Here is a 24,391-nt window from a genome sequence, read left to right on the forward strand (position 1 = left end):
AGTATCTTTACAGAATTGAAACACGCATTTTAAACAAAAAGAGAGAAAAATAAATCCTAAAGAGGGAATGAAAAATTAATCAGGAAAATTTTAGGACCAAGTTTTACTGAAGAAGGAAAACACACACACACACACACACACACACACACACACACACACACACACACACACACACAAATAAAGCAATTGAAAAGTATATCAACATTCATTCACATACGAAAAAAATCGCACGGCCACTTTAAAACAACGGGGCGGACCAGATTAACCAGTTAACCAGATAAGTTTTCGAATTCTCCGAAACCACAGTAAAGCTAAAGCTGAAACAGTAAAACGGATTGGTGGAGTAAAAGAAGATGTGAAGGGAGCAGTAGTTAACACTACGTAATATACCAAACGGAAAAAAAATTAGGCAGAAAATTCACAATTGGACAGATGGCCTGCAAGAAAAACCCAATAATACCGGAAAATATAAATCTGAGGAGAGGAAAAGAGTGCATTGTGATAGAGCGAGAGTAATGTGAGCACAATGGAAAGCTGAAAGAAAGCGCTGAAAATGAGTGTTGTACATCTTAGGGCCACAGTGCAGAAAGCTGAATAATGAAAAAAAATAAAAGAATCAAATGAAGAAAGAAATGGAACGCATGTAGGAGTATCCGGGATAATATTAACCTAAACTCTAATGTGAGGCAATAGGAAGGTTTGGTGAATGAAGAAAAAATTGCCCAGGTGTGAGTAGGAATCGCGCAGAGACGGTTCCGTACAAACTTAATTATTTGTATACACAGTTCATCCATCCAGGGAATCGACGACTTTTGCCTGTTATCGATATTGATACTGGCAAGGTGTTGGTCCCGGGAGTTTCAAGCCTTTCGAGATTGTTTTAATTTTGAGTCTGAAGTCGGATAGAAAATGGCAAAAGAAATATGTTTTTCGTGTGATATAATTCCAAACTAACAATTTTATGTGTCTTTTCCTTTACTGTACTATCTTGCCAGAGTTCTTGATTCTAGGTCAACGGGAAGTATCCCACAGGTTTAATGAGTACAGAAATATGTGGCTTAAACGACTGTATCTTTTCATTGCATTGATTCTCACGCTTCAATTTTTTACACTGTCCAAGGATACACAATAATATTTGACATGAATTTCGACTTGATACTTCTAGCCAACCCTGAGAAAAAGGGGTTTTTAAGAGTTGGATAGACGGACAACAAACTGATCCTATAAGGTTCAGTTTTTACCGATTTAGTTAAATGACATGCACTGTAGCAAAACCGTGACAGAAGAGAGCCGAAGCAGCTGAGACGTGGTGCTACAAAATAATGTTGAAAATTAGGCGGTCGGATAAGGTAAAGAATGAGGAGGTACTTCGCAGAATCGGCGAGGGAAGGAATATATGGAAAACACTGACACGAAGAAGGCACAGGATGATAGGACAGCTTTTAAGACATCAGGGAATGACTTCCAAGGTACTAGAGGGAATTCTAGACGCTAAAACTCTAGGGAAAGGGAGAGATTGGAAAACGCCCAGCATATAACTGAGGACGCATGCCGCAAGTGCTACTCTAGGATGAAAAGGTTGGAGCAGGAGAGGAACTCGTGACGGGCCGCATCAAACAAATCAGAAGACTGAGAGCCAACTTCGAAGCCAGCAAGTTTCGCATCGCACCAGGCAGCGAAAATTAATTTTTTTAATCCATGGAACGCATAAAAAAGACGTTGCTATAAATCAGTGAGAAGCTGAAAGACTTACATAAGAGGCAACTGTTAACTGTGGAAAATATAGTACATTGATAACGGCCATAGTAAGACATCTGTTACATCGAAAATCTGTTACTTTTATTGTTGACGAAATGCGATCAGTACAAAAGAATTTGTCTCACCTGCGAGCGCCCTTGTCTCAGGTAAGATGTTCATGTTTCAATAAAATGATATTTGAATTGTGTTTGCCTTAATTCTCGTGGAAAACTTGAGTCCTTCAAGTAATATTGCTGAGAAACTAGAAAAATTTACGCTACAGCCTGAGGACTGTCTATTGAGTTTTCTAAAGTAACAACTTTGGACTTGTCTTTTTTTCATCAACATATGAAAGCACAGAAGTGGTTGTAGCAAAATTCGGGAAATATTTAGATACACTAAAAGGAGACGTTGAATCAAAATAATCACGAATATCGAACGTGTTCATGAACATGCTATGAGAAGTAGTCTTGCAAATCAACTTGGACACGAACAGCCCTAATGTTCGAAAAGATAGGCACTGCTTACCTAGGGAGCTGTAGGCTGGCCTGTTCACTGAGAAAACAACAAACAACTCAAGGAAAATGACATAGTCTGTTCGAAGATCGTTGCACTGTTTCTGAAAGAAGATTCAACTTCACAGTAAGGGATATGAAATGTGAATGTCAGTGACATACTAGCTCAAATTGTACATTACAAATAAAACTGTGTATTTCACGAAACAAAATGTAAGTAGTTAATTTTTTTATTAGATTCCCTGAAATGAAAGAAACGTCCACGAGACGCTGGATTATGAATATGTTTAGACGCTTAAAAATGGTCAATATATTTAAAGGCAATAATCAATGTACCACTAAAAGGACTAATTAAAAAATATATAACTGACGTAAGATGTTGACTAATATGGGCGAATTTTCCAATAGGTTCATCAACATGTACACATCAGAACAGAAACTCTAATTTATATAAATAAACGAATTATATTGGATCATTCACAAAATAGGCACCAATGATATTCGAGGAAAAATAACACCTTGAAATAGTGCCATAGGCTACCCCTTTCTCAAAAACTACTATTCTTAGCAAGCAGTGAGGAAAGCGAAAGAAATTTCGAATGAGGAATACCAAAATATAAATAAAAGAATAAAGTCATTAAAACTCACCAGATCTTACATTAAACAACCTCCTCTCTGCTGATTCCGGAGCTTGCGTAAGATTTAAATACGACATCTTCTTTATACTTCTATAAAATTCTCTGCAAATAGTTTATTTCTTGTTGTTTTTGCATAGGCTTACGACAAGCTTGTTTCAGCATCTGGGCCATTTTCAAGTGTTCTTGTTGACATTACAATCATAAATCATTTTATTCTACCTCTGTGTGGCAATACTACGAGATTTTTGTCTTTTATTTACGTCTAGATGGAGTGACGTCCATAAAAATCTTTGAACGTAATTTATTTCATCTACTACGCTGCTAATACAGCTGATATAGTTATCTTCTGTAGAAATTTCATGTTACATTTGGCAGTTGTCAAATAATTCAGATTATGTTTACAAGTAAATAATGTCTTAGGTAGACTAACAATTTGTTTATATTTGCCGGAGATATTCTGCGTCATGTAGATGCGCGCTCTTAATGTTGTCTGTTGTTTTTTGTTTGTCTTGTTGTGTTCATCCCTTTTCTTTTTCTATTATGTTTCCAGATAATTTTTTTGTTCGAGGTGTATTTGTTCGTTTAGGATGTTATTCGATACCTATTCGTGTGTGTATGAATTTCTAGTTCTTCCAAAATTGTTTATGGTTTGACCTTTTTGCATCCTACGTAGAATTATCAAAACTGTTTCGGTTGTGTCCAATCTACGGTTTTTATTATTTTTTAAGTGTAACAAAAGCTTGATTAGTTGCTTTTGCAGTCTCTCGCGTGTTCTTTAAATCTTATACTAAAACTCCATTTTTTTTGTCTTATTGCAGCCATCACAGGAAATTTTGTATATAGTTGAATGAGAAATAGCAGGGACGTCACTTTTTCTTTTCCTTATCTCAGCTTTGTTTGTAAGTTATTAGTAGTGAAATATTAGCTGAATTTTCGTATTATTTGACTTTTTTTATTTTGTGTGATATATCACACGAAATAAAGGAACTATCAAAGAATAAGAGAATTCAGCTAACACTTCCACAACCAATACCCTACAAAGAAATCTGAGATCAGGAAAGAGCGATGTCCCTATCTTTTCTAATCTAAGTATATACAAAATCTCCTGAGGTGATTGCAGTAGGACAAAGAGGACGAAGTTTTAGTATAAGATTCAAAGAACCAGAGAGAGACTGCAAAAACAACTATCAAGTTTTTACCTACACTTAAAATATAAAAACCATACTGGACACAACCGAAACCGCTTTGATAATTCTAGGAAGGATGCAAAAAGGTGAAACCATGAACAATTTTTGAAGAACTAAAAATTTGTACACGTTCTAAACGAACCAATGAACCTCAAACATAAAAACTATCTGGAAAATTTTGTTAACAACAGAAAAAGGAATGAACACAATACGATAAACAAAAAATAGACAACATTAAGTTCGCACATCGACATAATGCAAAGTATGTTTGGTAAAAAACAAACTCTGACTACCTAAGATATAATTTACTTAATGTGTGAATGGAACTGTATGAACACGGACTTTTTAAAGAAGGTAAATACGTGACCAACATTAACAACATATTAAATAAAAAACATTACGTTCCAAGACATTTGATACGCACACTCCATCTAGAAATAAATATAAGATAAAAATCTCATAGTATACTTACATAGACATAGAATAAAATGTTTTATAAATGAAATGTCAACAGAAACACTTGAAAATTGTCCAAATTCCAAAGCAGGCCTGTCATGAGACTATTTAAAAACAGCAAGGAATAAATTAATTGCACCTAATTTTGTGGAAGTATAAAAAATTATACAGAATCACAGTTAACTTTTGATAGAGACATATGTGTAGAACAGCAGACTGAAAATCACATGGGGAAATAGAAGTATATTTATTACACATCTATGCTCGTTGCTGTAATTCACGGAGGTAAGTATGTGGAAACGAGCACATAGTTCAAAGTGAATATAAGAGACAAAATGTGTACAACTAATTCGTAACGTAGACGTAGAAGATTACGTTCACATTGTATGGAATGATGTTGCAACGGCATCTGTATAAGAATTATTTAGGTATCTCCATTTAATTATGTCATGCTCAACGTACCGATTGGTCTCATTTTCGCAATGTGGACGTGAAAAAGTAACCATGAAGGTTTTGATTGTTCATGTTTGAGCACAGAAAAAGGCTTTGGATTTCAATAAGGCAAAGAGTAATTCAGCTTTAGAAGTATCTGCACCATAATTAATCATTAGAAAGATATGAACGACATTATAAACAGAGGGCTCAGTATCTTTTTGAGAAAGCTTTCTACTCGGACTCACAGAAACTCTACTAACAGACCTTGAGGAATAGTGCACTGAGTCACGTGAGGTTCATCAGAACGGAGAGAAGTTCATAACTTAAAGAAGTGTCTACATTACCCAAACAATTCTGATGAAGCGTGTAAGAAAATTTCAGATCCTTAAACTGGGAAAACGAAAGAGGGATACGTGTAATGGTACATACTCTGTCACCTTCGGTTTGCGGATATTTACCTCTGTCACAGGTAAACATTTACAGTTATAAAAAAAATGAAAAATAGTGTATACCGGACAAATCGAATGAGAAAAGGTGGGAATTCGTCCTTTCGACAGAGGATATTAGAAGTAGGTCTATGATTCCATATTTCGGGATTTGCATAAATATTTGCACAAATGATTCCAATCATATTGCGTGCCTATGGAGTATCGCCCCACAGTCAGCTGTGCCTCTGAATTTATGATTTCCTGGCTTAAAGGTCACACTTCAAAACGGATACAGGGATTAGTGAACACAGGTTATCGCAGGGTGACTGAATATTGCAACCCCCAAATCCTCCAAAAATATACGAAAAATATATCTATTGGAAAAGAGATAAAAATTCACTTGACGCCTTCCTGAGAGACAATCTCCGCTCCTTTTAAATTAACAATATGAGTGTAGACCAGATGTGGCTTACATTCAAAGAAATAGTATCGGCAGCAATTGAGAGATTTATACCAAATAAGCTAACAAACGACGAGGCCGATCCTCCTTAGTACACAAAACGGGTCAGAACATTGTTGCAGAAATAACGACACAAATATGCCAAATTTAAACAGACGCAAAATCCCCAAGATTGGCAATCTTTTGCAGAAGCTCGAAATTTAGCGCTGACTTCAATGCGAGATGCTTATAATAGTTTCCACAACGAAACTTTGTCACGAAGCCTGGCAGAAAATCCAGAGAGATTTTGGTCGTATGTGAAGTATTTTGGCGGCAAGAAACAATCAATGCCTTATCTGCGCGACAGCAGTGGGAATGCTATCGAAGACAGTGCTGTCAAAGCAGAGTTACTAAACACAGCCTTCCGAAATGCCTTCACAAAAGAATGCAAAGTAAATATTCCAGAATTCGAATAGAGAACAGCTGCCAACATGATTAACGTAGAAGTAAATGTCCTCGGAGTAGTGAAGCAACTTAAATCACTTAATAAAAGCAAGTCTTCTGGTCCAGACTTCATACCAATTAGGTTCCCTTCAGAGTATGCTGATGCAATAGCTCCATACTTAACAAATATACAAGCGTTCGCTCGACGAAAGATCCGTACCCAAAGACTGGAAAGTTGCACAGAACACATCAGTATTCAACAAAGGTAGTAGGAGTAATCCACTTAATTACAGGTCCATATCTTTAACGTGGATATGCAGCAGGATTTTGGAACATATGTTGTGTTCGAACATTATGAATTACCTAGACGAAAACAATCTATTGACACAAAGTCAACACGGATTTAGAAAACATCGTTCTTGTGAAACACAACTAGCTCTTTACTCGCATGAAGTGCTGAGTGCTATTGGCAAGGGATTTCAGATTGATTCCGTATATCTAGATTTCCCGAAGGCTTTTGACACTGTACCACACAAGAGGCTTGTAGTGAAATTGCATGCTTATGGAATATCGTCTCAGTTATGTGACTGGATTCGTGATTTCCTGTCAGAGAGGTCACAGTTCGTAGTAACTGATGGAAAGTCATCGAATAATACAGAAGTGATTTCTCGCGTTCCCCAAGGTAGTGTTATAGGCTCTTTCCTGTTCCTTTTCTATGAAAATGATTTGGGAGACAATCTGAGCAGTCGTCCTAGGTTGTTTGCAGACGACTCTGTCGTTTATCGACTAATAAAATTTTATCGACTAATAAAGTCATTAGACCAAAACAAATTGCAAAACGATTTAGAAAATTGGCGATTGACCCTAAATAACGAAAAGTGTCAGGTCATCCACGTGAGTGCTAAAAGGAATCCGTTAAACATCGATTACACGATAAATCAGTCAAATATAAAGCCCCTAAATTCAACTAAATACCTAGGAATTAAAATTACGAACAATTAGAAGGAACACATAGAAAATGTTCTGGGGAAAGGTAATCAGAGACTGCGTTTTATTGGCAGGACACTTAGAAAATGTAACATATCTACTAAGGAGACTGCCTACACTACGCTTGTCCTTCCTCTTTTAGAATACTGCTGCGAGGTGTGGGATCCTTACCAGACAGGACTGACGGAGTACATAGAAAAAGTTCAAAGAAGGGCAGCATGTTTTGAATTATTGCGAAATGGGCGAGAGAGTGTGACTGAAATGATAGAGGATTTGGGGTGGACATTTTTAAAACAAAGGCGTTTTTCGCTTCGGCGGAATCTTCTCAGGAAATTCCAATCACCAAGTTTCTCCTCCGAATGCAAAAATATTTTGTTGACACCGATCTACACAGGGAGAAACGATCAGCTGGGAAATCAGAGGTGGTACAGAAAGATATAGGTATTTGTTCTTTCGGCGCACTATACGAGATTGGAATAATAGAGAATTGTGAAGGTGGTTCGATGAACCCTTGGCCGCGCACTTAAATGTGGTTTGCAGAATATCCATGTAGATTTATAAGTAGAACCAATGGAATGATATCTAGTGGGACAGAAGCGGAACAGAAATGTTGTCCCCCAAGCAAGTGTTATAGATCCTCCATCGTTCCTTATACGTGTACACGATTTAGGAGGCAAACTGAGCAGCTCTCTGAAAACTGTTGGCAGATGATACCGTCGTTTAGCCCCTAGCGAAGTCATCAGAATATCAAAATTAATTGTGAAGTGATTTAGACAAGATGTCCACATGGTGTTAGGAGTGGCTGTTGATGCTGTTCAATAAAAAGTCTTAGCTCCTCTCATTCCACAACAAACCTAACAACTACAATAACGAACAATTTGAAGATAAAAACATCACACAGAAAATGTATTGACAGATCTCATAGGAAGTGCCACAGATCTGCTAAGAAGACGGCCTAAAATGCGCTTGCCTGTCCTCTTCCGTAGTGATGATGCGCGGTAAGGAATACTTAAGAGGTTCAACTGACAGATGATCTTGAATATGTTCAAAACAGGGCAGCTGGTTTTGTACTGTCTTGAAATGGGGAACGGAATATCATTGATCTGATAAGCGTGTTGGGGTAACAGACATTGAAACAAAGGCATAATTCGTTGCGACGCTATCTTCCCACGAAATTTCGAAGCCAAATTTGTCCTCCGGATTCGGAAATATTTTGTTGACTTCCAACCACGTAGGGAGAAATGACAGTCATAATACACTAAGAGAAATTGGAGCTCGGAAGGAAAAATTTAAGTGCTCACTCTTCCCGTGTGATATTCGAGAGTCTGAAATGATTTCAAAAATTATTGGTGCGGAAGTGCTTCTATGAGTTTTCTGCCAAACATCTTGAGCGTGAATTGTCAACTAGTCATGTACATGTGGATGAACTAGAAATGACGAATTAAGTCATAGACCTATTTCTCGGGTTTTTGGATTTAAAGCAGCTGATACACTGACTAGGTGACAGAAAAAAAGTGGAAAAATATAGAGCAAATGTGAATGTACATAGATAAAAATTCTAACTACTGAGTGAGACAAAAGGAGGTCTTTAGCCAACAGTGAAATTCCAATGTCTGGTGATGATGATGATGATGACAATGATAATTAGGCGATGTATAGTGCGTATTTTGATTTCCATGACCGTCAGTGGTAGATCAAAAATTTTACGTATAAAAGTCTGTGTTTCTGGGATGCGCCAAACATAAACTGTGAGGGTAGAAATTTGTTGAAACCCCACCAAACACTTTGCGTTGCATAATTGAGTTCTACATACTAGGATATAATAATTTAGCCACACAACTTCAACATAATAGACACACTTTTCGTCAAAGAGGGCGAACGAGGAGAATTAAATGAGTTGCAATACGCAATGATTGTAGACGTTCACAGATCTGCACATTTCGTGAAACAGATTTTACATAGGTTAGAAGCGTCTAAGGTCAACCATCTTATTCAAATGTGACGGTGGAGAAGCTCAGATCCCACTCATGGTTTTAGCAGACATAAGAAATTCACTATTAGTGACAGCAGGCATTTCAAGTATTCTGTACGAATCAGTCATCAGACGTTGCAGAGTACTATTTGCTGCTCACAGTGTTCAGTTACTAAACGAGCTGCCGAGAAATGGCGCGGATCTCACGAACACTCACCTGGTTGAAAGACAATGGTGCACAGGATTATTGTGACATATAGTTTATAATGGTACAAGGAAACCTGTCACAGGCTGGTGGTTAAGAGGACGACGGTTTGATGAATTGATAACTAGCGGTAAATGACAAGGTTCTTGAGGCGAGGATGTGAGGGACAATAAAACTGTATGCATCTGAATGGGACGTTGCACTAGTGAAATGTGGTGGTTTTTGTTGTTGAAAAGAGTAGCTGGAAGGATGAGATAGGAAACTAGTCGCAAGGACAATTCTAGATACGAGTACATAAGGCAGACCGTCTAGAGTTTGGGATACCTCAGCTATGCTGAAACGAAGATGATGATAGCTGGCAGGCGATAGACCTATATGAAACGAAGCTTAGGGTTGATGACCGGATCAACATTGTAGTCAGCCAAGACTATAATAAAGGTGGTAATGTCATAATAAAAGACCTGGGAGAACAGTTTAATGAAATGGGCCCTGTCTTGAAAACAGGTCATAAAATGAACATGAACAAAAGTAAAACAAGGATAATGAGATGTAGTCGTATTAAACCAGCGATGCTGGATTAGTTAGATTAGGAAATGAAATAACTGCTGATGGACTGCCAGTAGTAAGAAAATCATTTCTGAAAAAGATAAATGTTGTCCATGCTGGATTTGTGAAAATATGTATGCTATATAGACTGTAAAACTTGTTGCATCATCCTGAATAAGCATGTCAAATGAAACGTCGTCAAATTGAACGTGAGCAAGTGTTCACAAATTCATATTTGCAGGAATGGAAGGTATACTTCTGACGAATACATGACTATGAATGGAAAAGTTGGCCATCTGAAGACGAGCCGGACAGCGTGCAACAGACAGTGACATTAAAATAAAGCTTTTTAAAAGTATTCGTAGCTGGCTGCATTCTTCACCAACAAATCTGTTGACATCGAATGTACATTTTAATGTCAGAAAATTGTTTTTCAAGGTTTTTGCCTGGAGTGTACCCTTGAACCAAGCGGAAGGTGAACGATAACTGTTCAGACAATGAAGTATGGTGTTACAGAAGAATTCCGAAAATCAGATGAGTCTGTGGAGTAACTAATTAGGAGGCGCTAATTCGAACGGAGGATAAAAGAAATTTGTGGCATAACCTGTCCATGCGAAGGAATCGTTTCTGACAAGACTCATTCTCAGACATTAAGTAAATCGTAGCTTTGTAATTGAGGAAAGTCTGGTGTGTAAATATTTTGAAGGGAGAGCAAGGCTCGAATACAGCAAACAGATTCAGGTGGATGTAGGCTGCAGTGGCCGTGCAGAGATGAAGAGGTTTGGACAGGACAGATTAGCATGAAGAGCTGGATCAAAACTGTCTTGCGACTGAAAACCACAACAAAACCATAAGGAATCTATGACTAACGGGGGGGATCTCGAGTGCAATTATCACACAGACTTTGTCATATATAAAACATGTGGCAAACTGCAGTTCATTGCTCGGATACTGGCAGAATGCTGTCACAACACTACTCAAGTGTGCAGTGTCCTTATCAAATGATACTGACGAGGATACTGAACTTACACGAAAGATGGTGGCCAAATTGTCTCATGTTTATTTTACTTACTGGACTGCATCACGAAAATGCTGAAAACCAGAACTGGTGGGAAGATAGACGCCAAAGTCTGCTTACGAAATAGGACAACCAGTATTAAGTGGAGATCTAGGACTCTACGACAACTTACTGCGTATGCCTCTCGCAGCTACTGCGAAGACAAGTCCAGACAAATTACAGTTCATACAGAGGCATTTAAGGCGAAACTCTCACGTATATGATACAGCAGTAAGTTCCCTCTGCCAAGGACGTTAAAGTGGCTTTGCAGAGTATGTATGTACACGTGGATGTAATGACATGATATTATTACAGCATTGTTGAGCAGATTAGTACAGATTCAGAATGTGAAATCAATTTGGTGAAGATAAGTGTTAAAGGTAGATTGAACGTGGTCACTAGATGCTTTTATGGCTCCCTACATCAGCAGTAGTAGAGGCGAAACGTCTGAGAGGCAACTTGCAAAACTTTTCGCTTGAATTTCTTACTAGCTTACTAGCATACTAGCTACAGACTGGGAGACTCAAGTGATTAGGGCGGTAGTAGGGATAAAGAAACGTGTGAACTTGTTCTAAGTGTCTTATCCGAAAATTAGCTTGAGTAGTTTATCAGAGAACCGACCCATGAAGATAAGATCTTGGACCTGTTGGTGACAAAGAGATCCAAACTTTTCGATTCAGTTAGCGTAGGACAGGGAGTCGATGATCATAAGGCCATCACTGCATCATTGAATACGGCTGTAAGTAGAAATATAAAGAAAGGTAGGAAGCTCTTCCTGTTTAGAAGAGCGACAAAAGACAAATTTCAGATTTTGAATAAAATAATTTTGGATGTTAGGCCGAGGTAAGTCGGTCGAAAATTGGGCACTTTAGCTGCTTTAGATCTTTTCTTTTTTCAGTGATACAGCCTATCATTCAAAATCATTTTTTTCAAAGTGACGTTGTCCATGAAAGGCTACGAAGTTACGTAAGTCTTTAAATTACATGACAGGTAAAATTTCATCTCCAGCACTGAAAATGTCGAACATCAATGAACACAGTTAAGAGCGTCGTACAACACGCTTACGACAAACATGTGTCAAGCAAACTCGTAAGGGATGGAAAAGACCCACCGTGGTTCGACAACCGCTTAGAAAGGTGCTACGAGAGCAAAGAGATTTTCACTGCAAATTCAGACATAGTCAAAGCTTCACAGACAAACAAAACCGAAATGAGGCCAAAATTAGCATATGGAGGGCTATACTCGAAGCGTTCAACGGAGTCGAAAGCTACATTTTGTCTGCCGACTTGACAGAAAATCCTTAACTGTTTCGGTCTTACATTAAATCAGTAAACGTGTAGAGGGCACCTGTCTAGACACTCGGTGACCATTACGGAACGCAGGCAAGGGATGACACAGGAAAGGCCGAAATACTAGACGTATTTTGCAAAAATATTTCACAGAGGAAGATCGCACTGTAGTTCCTTCTTTAAATATTCACATTACTGATAAAATGACCTCTGTAGAAATACGTGAGCAAGGGATAGGGAAGCAACTGGAATCGTTGAGTAGAGTAAAGGCCACTGGATCTGACGGGATGCCAGTTCGATTCTGCCGAGTATGCGAAAGAACTTACTGCTGTCCTAACAGCAGTGTACCGTAGTTCTCTATAGGAGTGAAGCATTCCTGCGGGTTGGAAAAAGGAAGCACATGTCACTCCCGCTTTCAAGAACGGTCGTCGATCAGACGCACAGATTTATACGCCTATATCCCTGGCGTCGGCTTGTTATAGAATTATGGAACATGTTTTATGCTCTTGCATTATAACATTTTCGGAGACTCAGCATCTCCTGTGTAGGAATCAACACAGAAAGACCCTTTATCGTATGATTACACAACTTCAGAACAGTCATTGGAAGCAGCTACTACCACGAAATGCCTAGGATTGCGCTTGCAAAGCGATGTGAAGTGGAACAATCACATAAAATTAATCGCGGGTGAGGCAGATCCTACCCCGAGATTCATCGGAAGATCCCCAGGATATGTAGTCCATCAAAAAAGACAGTAGCTTATAAAACATTCGCTCGACTAATAGTCCAAGAGTGCTTGTGAGTATGGGATCCGTAACAGAGAGGATTGACGAAGGGAATAGAAAAGAGCCAAAGGAGAGCAGCACATATAGTTTCAATTCGTTAGGGCGAAAGCGTCACGGAATTTCTCTGGTGACTCCAGGGGCAGACGCTGCACGAGAGGCATAATGCATCACAGTGTGGTGTACTGTTAGAGATCCGAAAGTGTACGTTCCTATAGGAGTCAACCAGTCTCTTCCTTCCGCCTACGTGTGTCTCGCGGAAAGGCGAAGAGGATAAAAGTAGAGAGGCCTGCGAGCAATCGTTCTTCCCGCGAACCATGCGCTGCTGGAACAGGAAAAGAGGGAACTGACACTGGTACACAAAGTATCCTCCGCCACAAACCGAATGGTGGCCTTCGGAGCGCAGATCTAGAAGTAGGTAATATCACATAGTTCAAGCATTAAACCATGGGATTTACAAAATATAAATTCACATTTTAGTGTTGATTATGTGGTTTGCAAGCTGTCACGAACTATACTACTGGCCATTAAAATTGCTACACCAAGAAGAAATGCAGATGATAAACGGGTATTCATTGGACAAATATATTACACTAGAACTGACGTGATTACATTTTCACGCAATTTGGGTACATAGATCCTGAGAAATCAGTACCCTGAACAACCACCTCTGGCCGTCATAATGGCCTTGATACGCCTGGGCGTTGAGTCAAACAGAGCTTGGATGGCGTGTACAGGTACAGCTGCCCATGCAGCTTCAACACGATACCACAGTTCATCAAGAGTAATGACTGGAGTATTGTGACGAGCCAGTTGCTCGGCCATCATTGACCAGACGTTTTCAGTTGGTGAGAGATCTGGAGAATGTGCTGGCCTGGGCAGCAGTCGAACGTTTTCTGTACCCAGAAAGGCCCGTACAGGACCTGCAACACGCGGTCGTGGATTATCTTGCTGAAATGTAGGGTTTCGCAGGGATCGCACGAAGGGTAGAAGCACGGGTCGTAACACATCTGAAATGTAACGTCCACTGTTCAAAGTGCCGTCAATGCGAACAAGAGGTGATTGAGACGTGTAACCAATGGCACCCCACGCATTCACGCCGGGTAATACGCCAGTATGGCGATGACGAATACACGCTTCCAATGTGCGTTAACTGCGATGACGCCAAACACGGATGCGACCATCATGATCCTGTAAACAGAACCTGGATTCATCGGAAAAAATGACGTTTTGCCATTCGTGCACCCAGGTTCGTCGTTGAGTACACCATCACAGGCGCTCCTGTCTGTAATGCAGCGTCAAGGATAACCGCAGTCATGGTCTCCGAGCTGATAGTCCGTGCTGCTGCAAAAGTCGTCAAACTGTTCATGCAGATGATTGTTGTCTTGCAAACGTCCCCATCTGTTGACCCAGGGATCGAGACGTTTTGCACGATCCGTTACAGACAAGCGGATAAGATGCCTGTCATCTCTACTGTTAGTGTGATACGAGGACGTTGGGATCCAACACGGCGCTCCGTATTCCCTCCTGAACCCACCGATTCCATATTCTGCTAACAGTCGTTGGATCTCGACCAACACGAGCAGCAATGTCGCGATACGATAAACCACAATCGCGATTGGCTACAATCCGACCTTTATCAAAGTCGGAAACGTGATGGTACGCATTTCTCCTCCTTACACGAGACATCACAACAACGTTTCACCAGGCAACGCCGGTCAACTGCTGTTTGTTTATGAGAAATCGGTTGGAAACTCTCCTCATGTCAGAACGTTGTAGGTGTCGCCACCGGCACCAACCTTGTGTGAATGCTCTGAAAAGCTAATCATTTGCATATCACAGCATCTTCTTCCTGTCGGTTAAATTTCGCATGTCTAGTACATCATCTTCGTGGTGTAGCAATTTTAATGGCCAGTAATGTATTCTAGCAGCGAAAGTGTAGTATCTAGGAAGCCTGCATACTCGCTTCGCTAGACAAACAATCAAACAAATCATATTAATGAGTTTTATTACAAAAAGGAAATTACAGTACTTAACTTTGACAATTACACAAGCAAAGGGCGACTTACAAAATAATTAATCTTCTGCAGTATAGACAGTCGCAAATCTGTGCTACATAGAGAGTACAAGGGAAGTGACTACAGTGGACGCTGCTATCCAAGCCGCAAAATTGTGAAGCTGCTATTGAACTGGGCTGTCACCAGTCGGTCGCGGCGCTTATGTCCTCTTCACATAGTACCGCTGCTGTCGCGTTGTCGTCTTGGAGGGAGGTCCACTCAGTGTGCGATTGGCTGACTTCTTCTCACAGCCTTCTCTTCCCTGTCGTTCCCGACGGACGTGCCGGCGCTTAACTTTACTTCGTAACAGAAAGTAGAGCAAAATCTGATTGAGTACAGTGTATCTCAAATGGTTCGACCATACGAAAGTAGTGGTAGGGAAAGCAAATTCCTGGCTTCGCTTCGGTGTGTGAGTTTTAAGAACATGTAATCCCTCACAAAACACGAGTGACACATAGTTTTGAGCATCCATCGCCAGTCTGGGACGCCTACTAAATCGTATTAACAGAACAGATAGAGGCGATCCTACGAAGAGCGGAGCATTTAGTCACGGTTTCATTTAGTAAGCCCTGAAAATTTTTCCCACATACTGAGCCCTCAGCGAGCCCTGACAGACAAACAGAATTTAATACCAGTTTGAAGAAAACTAGAACACGTAATGGATATCGACTTGTATCTGGTGTAAGCAGTGAAATTTCTCGTAAAATCGCAAAACCATTTCTTCATTCACCGTAGATATCCTGTCTACGCCGTCGGACAAGATGTTTCTTGCTAAAACGCGAGACTGGTGCAGAACTAAACTACGTTATGCTCTTAATCTCTACAACCAACAGACCGATCTCTACAACATCCTCTAAGTTGTCATGGGCGGAAGACTTCTAAGTACACATTGGATTTTGAAGACGCACATAGAACTGAATTAGTAGGTGACTTGATATCATGAGGCGAAATGGTTCTCCACACCACCTATTCAAGAAAAGTTCTAGTTCTAGATATCGAACACAGGTAATTCAAATGAACCACTGTAAGATTCAGCCATCGTCGTATCATCTGTTAGATGCAGTTCAGTGATAAGTGATATTAATGAGCCTCTGAGTGTTCAGGCTTCTGTAGCCACTGTCGCTGAAGATGAAATGTTCACACTATTACACCACGTCATGTTCCTCTTCAAATTTCTTTTTCTGCAATCGAAGTTTCGACCTTCCTGCCGGGACCTTCTTCAGAATCTCTTGGTGTCGCCGGTTAGCTGAAACTGCAGAGGGCAAGTGTCCCATTCACTTACAGAAAGAGAGCTTTCCCCAGCAACCCAGTTAGGTTGTTAGGTAAACCTTTTCCGGCTAGTACTGGTGAGCCATCTTCACTGGATATTTAGCGATAACAAGCAGAGAGGAGAAATGTTTACCAACTACTATTGTCGTGGAGCACAGGTAGATACCTGGAATCTGTCTGGGTTCACCTCCTCGCAGGCGGGAAGCCATGAAATTGGAAGCCCATAGCCGTCATTTCTATTGAAATTACTTTCATTGTTACAAATGTTAACCACTTCGTGCACTTAAAAAATCTTGAATCCTTGGTGCTCCACAGCTTTCACATTTTTATCAAAGGACTGCTTAAGACTACAGTACGTATCTCTATAGCAGCGGTATGAGTGTCAGTTAATACAACAGGCTCTGAAATCCATCCTAGCACATAGAATACAGCATGTCATATAGGTTACTTCTGTAAAAACTCAGGCAATGACAATTCTACATCTGCATCTACATGGATACTCTGCAAATCACATTTAAGTGCCTGGCAGAGGGTTAATCGAACCACCTTCAATACATTATGATGTGTAATAGGAATGCTTATTTGCCAAAACCGCTTTTCGGGTTTATAACGCATTATCAGTGGCATCTGATACAGAGGAACAAAAAGCTGTTCCGAAAAAACTAGGCTGCAAATTGGCGTCAGGACAGAGGACAATGTAAGTTCACTTCCTGTACACACTACAGATCAGGGCGCATTGTGTATAAAATAACATGTACCTAACGTGAAAATTTTTAAGTTGGATATACAGGCAGAAACTTCAAAACAGAATTTGAGTCCATATTAATGTTAGTGAAGCCAGTCCCTCAGTATTCAATGTTCGTTTAAGAGGATACAATCATTTTGCTAATGACATTAACAAAAACATCACCATCCTTGACAAAGCAGAGAAAGGTAGATCATTAAATATTCTCTAAGAAATCGAAATATACACCCACATGACATAACAACAAAACAACATACTTAATGAACAAACAGAGCAAAGAAAAAATATGTGTATACAAAATTTCAACTGCGTTTTAATCGAATAATGTGGTTTGGAGTCTATGTTCTGAATGTAAAACCGCGAAACTGGACGTGACATGTTGGATTATTTTGCAATTTTATGCCTCTTGTACTGTCTACCTTCATACATCAACTGTCGAAAAATCGTGATTTACATACACTCCTGGAAATTGAAATAAGAACACCGTGAATTCATTGTCCCAGGAAGGGGAAACTTTATTGACACATTCCTGGGGTCAGATACATCACATGATCACACTGACAGAACCACAGGCACATAGACACAGGCAACAGAGCATGCACAATGTCGACACTAGTACAGTGTATATCCACCTTTCGCAGCAATGCAGGCTGCTATTCTCCCATGGAGACGATCGTAGAGATGCTGGATGTAGTCCTGTGGAACGGCTTGCCATGCCATTTCCACCTGGCGCCTCAGTTGGACCAGCGTTCCTGCTGGACGTGCAGACCGCGTGAGACGACGCTTCATCCAGTCCCAAACATGCTCAATGGGGGACAGATCCGGAGATCTTGCTGGCCCGGGTAGTTGACTTCACCATCTAGAGCACGTTGGGTGGCACGGGATACATGCGGACGTGCATTGTCCTGTTGGAACAGCAAGTTCCCTTGCCGGTCTAGGAATGGTAGAACGATGGGTTCGATGACGGTTTGGATGTACCGTGCACTATTCAGTGTCCCCTCGACGATCACCAGTGGCGTACGGCCAGTGTAGGAGATCGCTCCCCATACCATGATGCCGGGTGTTGGCCCTGTGTGCCTCGGTCGTATGCAGTCCTGATTGTGGCGCTCACCTGCACGGCGCCAAACACGCATACGACCATCATTGGCACCAAGGCAGAAGCGACTCTCATCGCTGAAGACGACACGTCTCCATTCGTCCCTCCATTCACGCCTGTCGCGACACCACTGGAGGCGGGCTGCACGATGTTGGGGCGTGAGCAGAAGACGGCCTAACGGTGTGCGGGACCGTAGCCCAGCTTCATGGAGACGGTTGCGAATGGTCCTCGCCGATACCCCAGGAGCAACAGTGTCCCTAATTTGCTGGGAAGTGGCGGTGCGGTCCCCTACGGCACTGCGTAGGATCCTACGGTCTTGGCGTGCATCCGTGCGTCGCTGCGGTCCGGTCCCAGGTCGACGGGCACGTGCACCTTCCGCCGACCACTGGCGACAACATCGATGTACTGTGGAGACCTCACGCCCCACGTGTCGAGCAATTCGGCGGTACGTCCACCCGGCCTCCCGCATGCCCACTATACGCCCTCGCTCAAAGTCCGTAAACTGCACATACGGTTCACGTCCACGCTGTCGCGGCGTGCTACCAGTGTTAAAGACTGCGATGGAGCTCCGTATGCCACGGCAAACTGGCTGACACTGACGGCGGCGGTGCACAAATGCTGCGCAGCTAGCGCCATTCGACGGCCAACACCGCGGTTCCTGGTGTGTCCGCTGTGCCGTGCGTGTGATCATTGCTTGTACAGCCCTCTCGCAGTGTCCGGAGCAAGTATGGTGGGTCTGACACACCGGTGTCAATGTGTTCTTTTTTCCATTTCCAGGAGCGTATATGAATGCATCTCACAGATACGTATAAATATGCTCTTCGATATAACAAAAGACAGGTAACACAGACTCCTTCAACTTTCAGTTCCGTGCCCTACGCTGTATGGCAGTTTTGTCCAACGTTATCAGGAATGCCTTCCGAAATGCCTTGACAAAAGAAGACGAAGTAAATATTCCAGAATTCGAATCGAGATTAGCCGCCGACATGAGTAACGTAGCAGTAAAAATCCTCGGAGTAGTGAAGCAACTTAAATCAATAAAAGCAAATCTTGTTTTCCAGACTGTATACCAATTAGGTTCCTTTCGGAGTATGCTGATGAATTAGCTCCATACTTAACAATCATATACAACCGTTCGAGACTGGAAAGTTACACAGTTCACATCAATATCCAAGACAGGTAGTAGGAGTAATCCACTAAATTACAGGCCCATATCGATAACGTCGATATGCAGCAGGATTTTAGAACATATATTGAGCTCGAACATTATGAATTACCTCGAAGAAAACGGTCTATTGACACACAGTGAACATTTTAGAAAACATCGTTCCTGTTAAACACAACTATCTCTTTATTCACGTGAAGTGTTGAGTGCTATTGACAAGGGATTTCAGATCGATTCCGTATTTCTGGACTTCCGGAAGGCTTTTGACACTGTACCACACAAGCGGCTTATAGTGAAATTGCTTGCTTATGGAATATCGTCTCAGTTATGTGACTGGATTTGTGATTTCCTGTCATATAGGTCAGGTTCGTAATAATTGACGGGTAGTCATCGAGTAAAACAGAAGTGACTTCTGGCGTTCCCCAAGGTAGTGTTATAGGCCCTTTGCTGTTACTCATCTACATAAACGATTTTGGAGACAATCTGAGCAGCCGTCTTCAGTTGTTTAGAGATGACGCTGTCATTTATCGACTAATAAAGTCATCTGAAGATCAAAACAAACTGCAAAACGATTTAGAAGAAATTTCGTAATGGCGCGAAAAGTGGCAGTTGACCTTAAATAACGAAAAGTGTGATGTCATCCACATGAGTGCTAAAAGGAACTCGTTAAACTTCGATTACACCATAAATCAGTCTAATCTAAAAGCATTCAACTAAATACCTTGGTATTACAATAACGAACGACTTAAACTGAAAGGAACACATAGAAAATGTGGGGAAGGCTAACCAAAGACATTGGCAGGACATTTAGAGAATGTAACAGACCAACTAAGGAGACTGCCTACACTAAGCTTGTCAGTCCTCTTTTAGAGTACTGCTGCGCAGTGTGGGATCCTTACCAGGTAGGACTGACGGAGTACATCGGAAATGTTCAAAGGCAGCACGTTTTGTATTATCGCGAAGTATGGGAAAGAGTGTCACAGAATTTGGGCTGGACATCATTAAAATGAAAGGCGTTTTTCGTTGCGACGGAATCTAATCACGATATTCCAATCACCAACTTTCTCCTCCGAATGCGAAAATATTTTGTTGACACCGACCTGCATAAGGAGGAAAGATCACCAAGATAAAATAAGGGAAATCAGAGCCCGTACGGAAAGATGTAGGTGTTGATTCTTTTCGAGCGCTATACGAGATTGTAATAATAGAGAATTTTGAAGGTGGTTCGATTAACCCTCTGCCAGGCACTTAAATGTGATTTGCAGAGTATCCATGTAGATGCAGATGTAGAATTGTCATTGCCTGAGTTTTTACAGAAGTAACCTATATGACATGCTGTATTCTATGTGCTAGGATGGATTTCAGAGCCTGTTGTATTAACTGACACTCATACCGCTGCTATAGAGATACGTACTGTAGTCTTAAGCAGTCTTGTATTACTGCTACAATACATGTACAGTTGTCATTTTGTAGAAATCGATGTACATACGGTTATTTTTTCTTGTGTATACATGTCACTGATGATGGGCTATAAACCCGAAACCGGTTTGGCAAAACATTTCTACTGCAGCTCGTGGTATATAGAAAATGTCCTCTAATACCCTTCTCAGATTATTACGGAGCCTCATCTACCTCATGAGAAATACAGGGTAGTTGTAAATTCCATGAAATATTTCAAAAAATCTGTACAGATAAATAGCAAAGAACAACGAAAGAATATAAATTTTTTTATGTGTCCACCACTCGTGTCACGCGACTCACAGCCGGCCGCGGTGGCCGTGCGGTTCTGGCGCTGCAGTCCGGAACCGCGGGACTGCTACGGTCGCAGGTTCGAATCCTGCCTCGGGCATGGGTGTGTGTGATGTCCTTAGGTTAGTTAGTTTTAAGTAGTTCTAAGTTCTAGGGGACTTATGACCTAAGATGTTGAGTCCCATAGTGCTCAGAGCCATTTGAACCATTTGAACGCGACTCACATCTAATGGGTAGTAGAATTCTGCCAGTGGCCGACTCAATATATTAAGAGTAGTGACAAGAACGGCTGCTGCAATGTGGCTTCGCAAGCCTTCGAGTTGCTATGACAGAGACAGATCATAGACACTGTCCTAGATGCAACCCCAAAAGAGAAAAAAAATGGCAAAGTGTCAAGTTCGGCGACCCTGGTGGACGTCAGGTCGTGCTACCAACACGGCCCATCCAACGACGTGGCGACGTATCAAGCGTGTTATCTCGAATCCAACTGTGCAGGTGTGGAGGGGTTCCGTCTCGCTGGTAGATGAAATCCCTGCTATCAGCGTCAACTGCAGCATGTCGATATATGTGATACCACTGAGAGTTCTATCACCGACGAACAATAGTCCTTTGGCTGTCTTGTTGGACACGGCATAGAATCCGGGACGTGTTCGACTGTTACGTGTGGATTCCCTGTTCCGCATATTAGAGTACTATGTTGGCAGACCTTTACCGACAGATCAAAAGTGGCTTCCTAAGTGAAGATTAATTCTTTGCGGAGTCGTTATTTTCAAACCGTTTCTGCATATCAACGCAGAACTGCAGACGGCGTAATTTGTCTTCTTGGATCATGGCTTGCAGGAGCTGGATGTGTGTGTGGCTTCATTCTTAATCACTTACGAAGGATTTTCTACACTGTTGCCTAAGGGATGTTTAATTGCGCACTGGGTGGATAGCTAGACCCCACGGGACTTTGCAACATCAGTACTCACTAGCGATTGGCAACGGAGATGTTCTAGCATTCAAAACGCCTTTTTTGCCTGGGTAGCCGCCATTTTCAGCAACTACAATCGGTGTCGCCCCTGTGGACGGTATTCTAAATTAACGTGCCGTCACCACGTTCACAAAAAACTTCGAGACTTGGCCTTCGTTTGTTAAGTTACGTTTAGCCATTTACCTGTACCGATTTCTTTTTAATGTTTCGTAGACTTCAAAATTTCACTGTATTTTGGTAAAAACTACCATTCTCTTCCTCGGGCTGTTATCGCTACATATCCAGCGATAAACAGAAATTATGCGAAATGAAAGCAGCTGTCAGGACAATGAGAGATTCGTATAACGAATTTGAAAGCAATATTTTATCTGCAGATTCTAAAAATAACCCCAAAAAATTTTCGTCGTACGTAAAATCTATGAACGCTACAAATAATTCAGTACCTTCTCTTGCTGACAGTACGGGTAATGTAACTGCTGACGATGATAAATAGAAGGCCGAAATTCTAAACCTAGCTTTCAAAACCTCGATTACGGTAGAGGACTGCAGCACCATTCCCCATTATCGAACAAACGAAAGGGTGGCTGACATAGTGTTTAGTGTATCTGGGATTGTAAAACAGTTAGACGCCAGGAAGGCATCCGGTCCAGACAGTATCCCCGTAAGATTTTATGTTGACTATGCTACAAACAAATTATTCATATTGTGAAGGGAGACGAAAATTTAATAGTCATGGGTGACTGGAATTCGAGTGTAGGAAAAGGGAGAGAAGGAAACATAGTAGGTGAATATGGATTGGTGCTAAGAAATGAAAGAGGAATCCGCCTGGTAGAATTTTTCACAGAGCACAACATAATCATAACTAACACTTGGTTTAAGAATCATGAAAGAACGTTGTATACATGGAAGAACCCTGGAGATACTAAAAGGTATCAGATAGATTATATAATGGTAAGACAGAGATTTAGGAACCAGATTTTAAATTGTAAGACATTTCCAGGGGCAGATGTGGACTCTGACCACAATCTATTGGTTATGACCTGTAGATTAAAACTGAAGAAACTGCAAAAAGGTGGGAATTTAAGGAGATGGGACCTGGATAAACTGAAAGAACCAGAGGTTGTACAGAGTTTCAGGGAGAGCATAAGGGAACAATTGACAGGAATGGGGGAAAGAAATACAGTAGAAGAAGAATGGGTAGCTTTGAGGGATGAAGTAGCGAAGGCAGCAGAGGATTAAGTAGGTAAAAAGACGAGGGCTAGTAGAAATCCTTGGGTAACAGAAGAAATATTGAATTTAATTGATGAAAGGAGAAAATATAAAAATGCAGTAAATGAAGCAGGCAAAAAGGAATACAAACGTCTCAAAAATGAGATCGACAGGAAGTGCAAAATGGCTAAGCAGGGATGGCTAGAGGACAAATGTAAGGATGTAGAGGCCTATCTCACTAGGGGTAAGATAGATACTGCCTACAGGAAAATTAATGAGACCTTTGGAGATAAGAGAACGATTTGTATGAATATCAAGAGCTCAGATGGAAACCCAGTTCTAAGCAAAGAAGGGAAAGCAGAAAGGTGGAAGGAGTATATAGAGGGTCTATACAAGGGCGATGTACTTGAGGACAATATTATGGAAATGGAAGAGGATGTAGATGAAGATGAAATGGGAGATATGATACTGCGTGAAGAGTTTGACAGAGCACTGAAAGACCTGAGTCGAAACAAGGCCCCCGGAGTAGACAACATTCCATTGGAACTACTGACGGCCTTGATAAAACTCTACCATCTGGTGAGCAAGATGTGTGAAACAGGCGAAATACCCTCAGACTTCAAGAAGAATATAATAATTCCAATCCCAAAGAAAGCAGGTGTTGACAGATGTGAAAATTACCGAACTATCAGTTTAATAAGTCACAGCTGCAAAATACTAACACGAATTCTTTACAGACGAATGGAAAAACTAGTAGAAGCCAACCTCGAGGAAGATCAGTTTGGATTCCGTAGAAACAATGGAACACGTGAGGCAATACTGACCTTACGACTTATCTTATAAGAAAGATTAAGGAAAGGCAAACCTACGTTTCCAGCATTTGTAGACTTAGAGAAAGCTTTTGACAATGTTGACTGGAATACTCTCTTTGAAATTCTAAAGGTGGCAGGGGTAAAATACAGGGAGCGAAAGGCTATTTGCAATTTGTACAGAAACCAGATGGCAGTTATA

Source organism: Schistocerca serialis, chromosome 4, assembly GCF_023864345.2.
Source record: "Schistocerca serialis cubense isolate TAMUIC-IGC-003099 chromosome 4, iqSchSeri2.2, whole genome shotgun sequence".
In the NCBI taxonomy this organism is placed as follows: Eukaryota; Metazoa; Arthropoda; class Insecta; order Orthoptera; family Acrididae; genus Schistocerca; species Schistocerca serialis.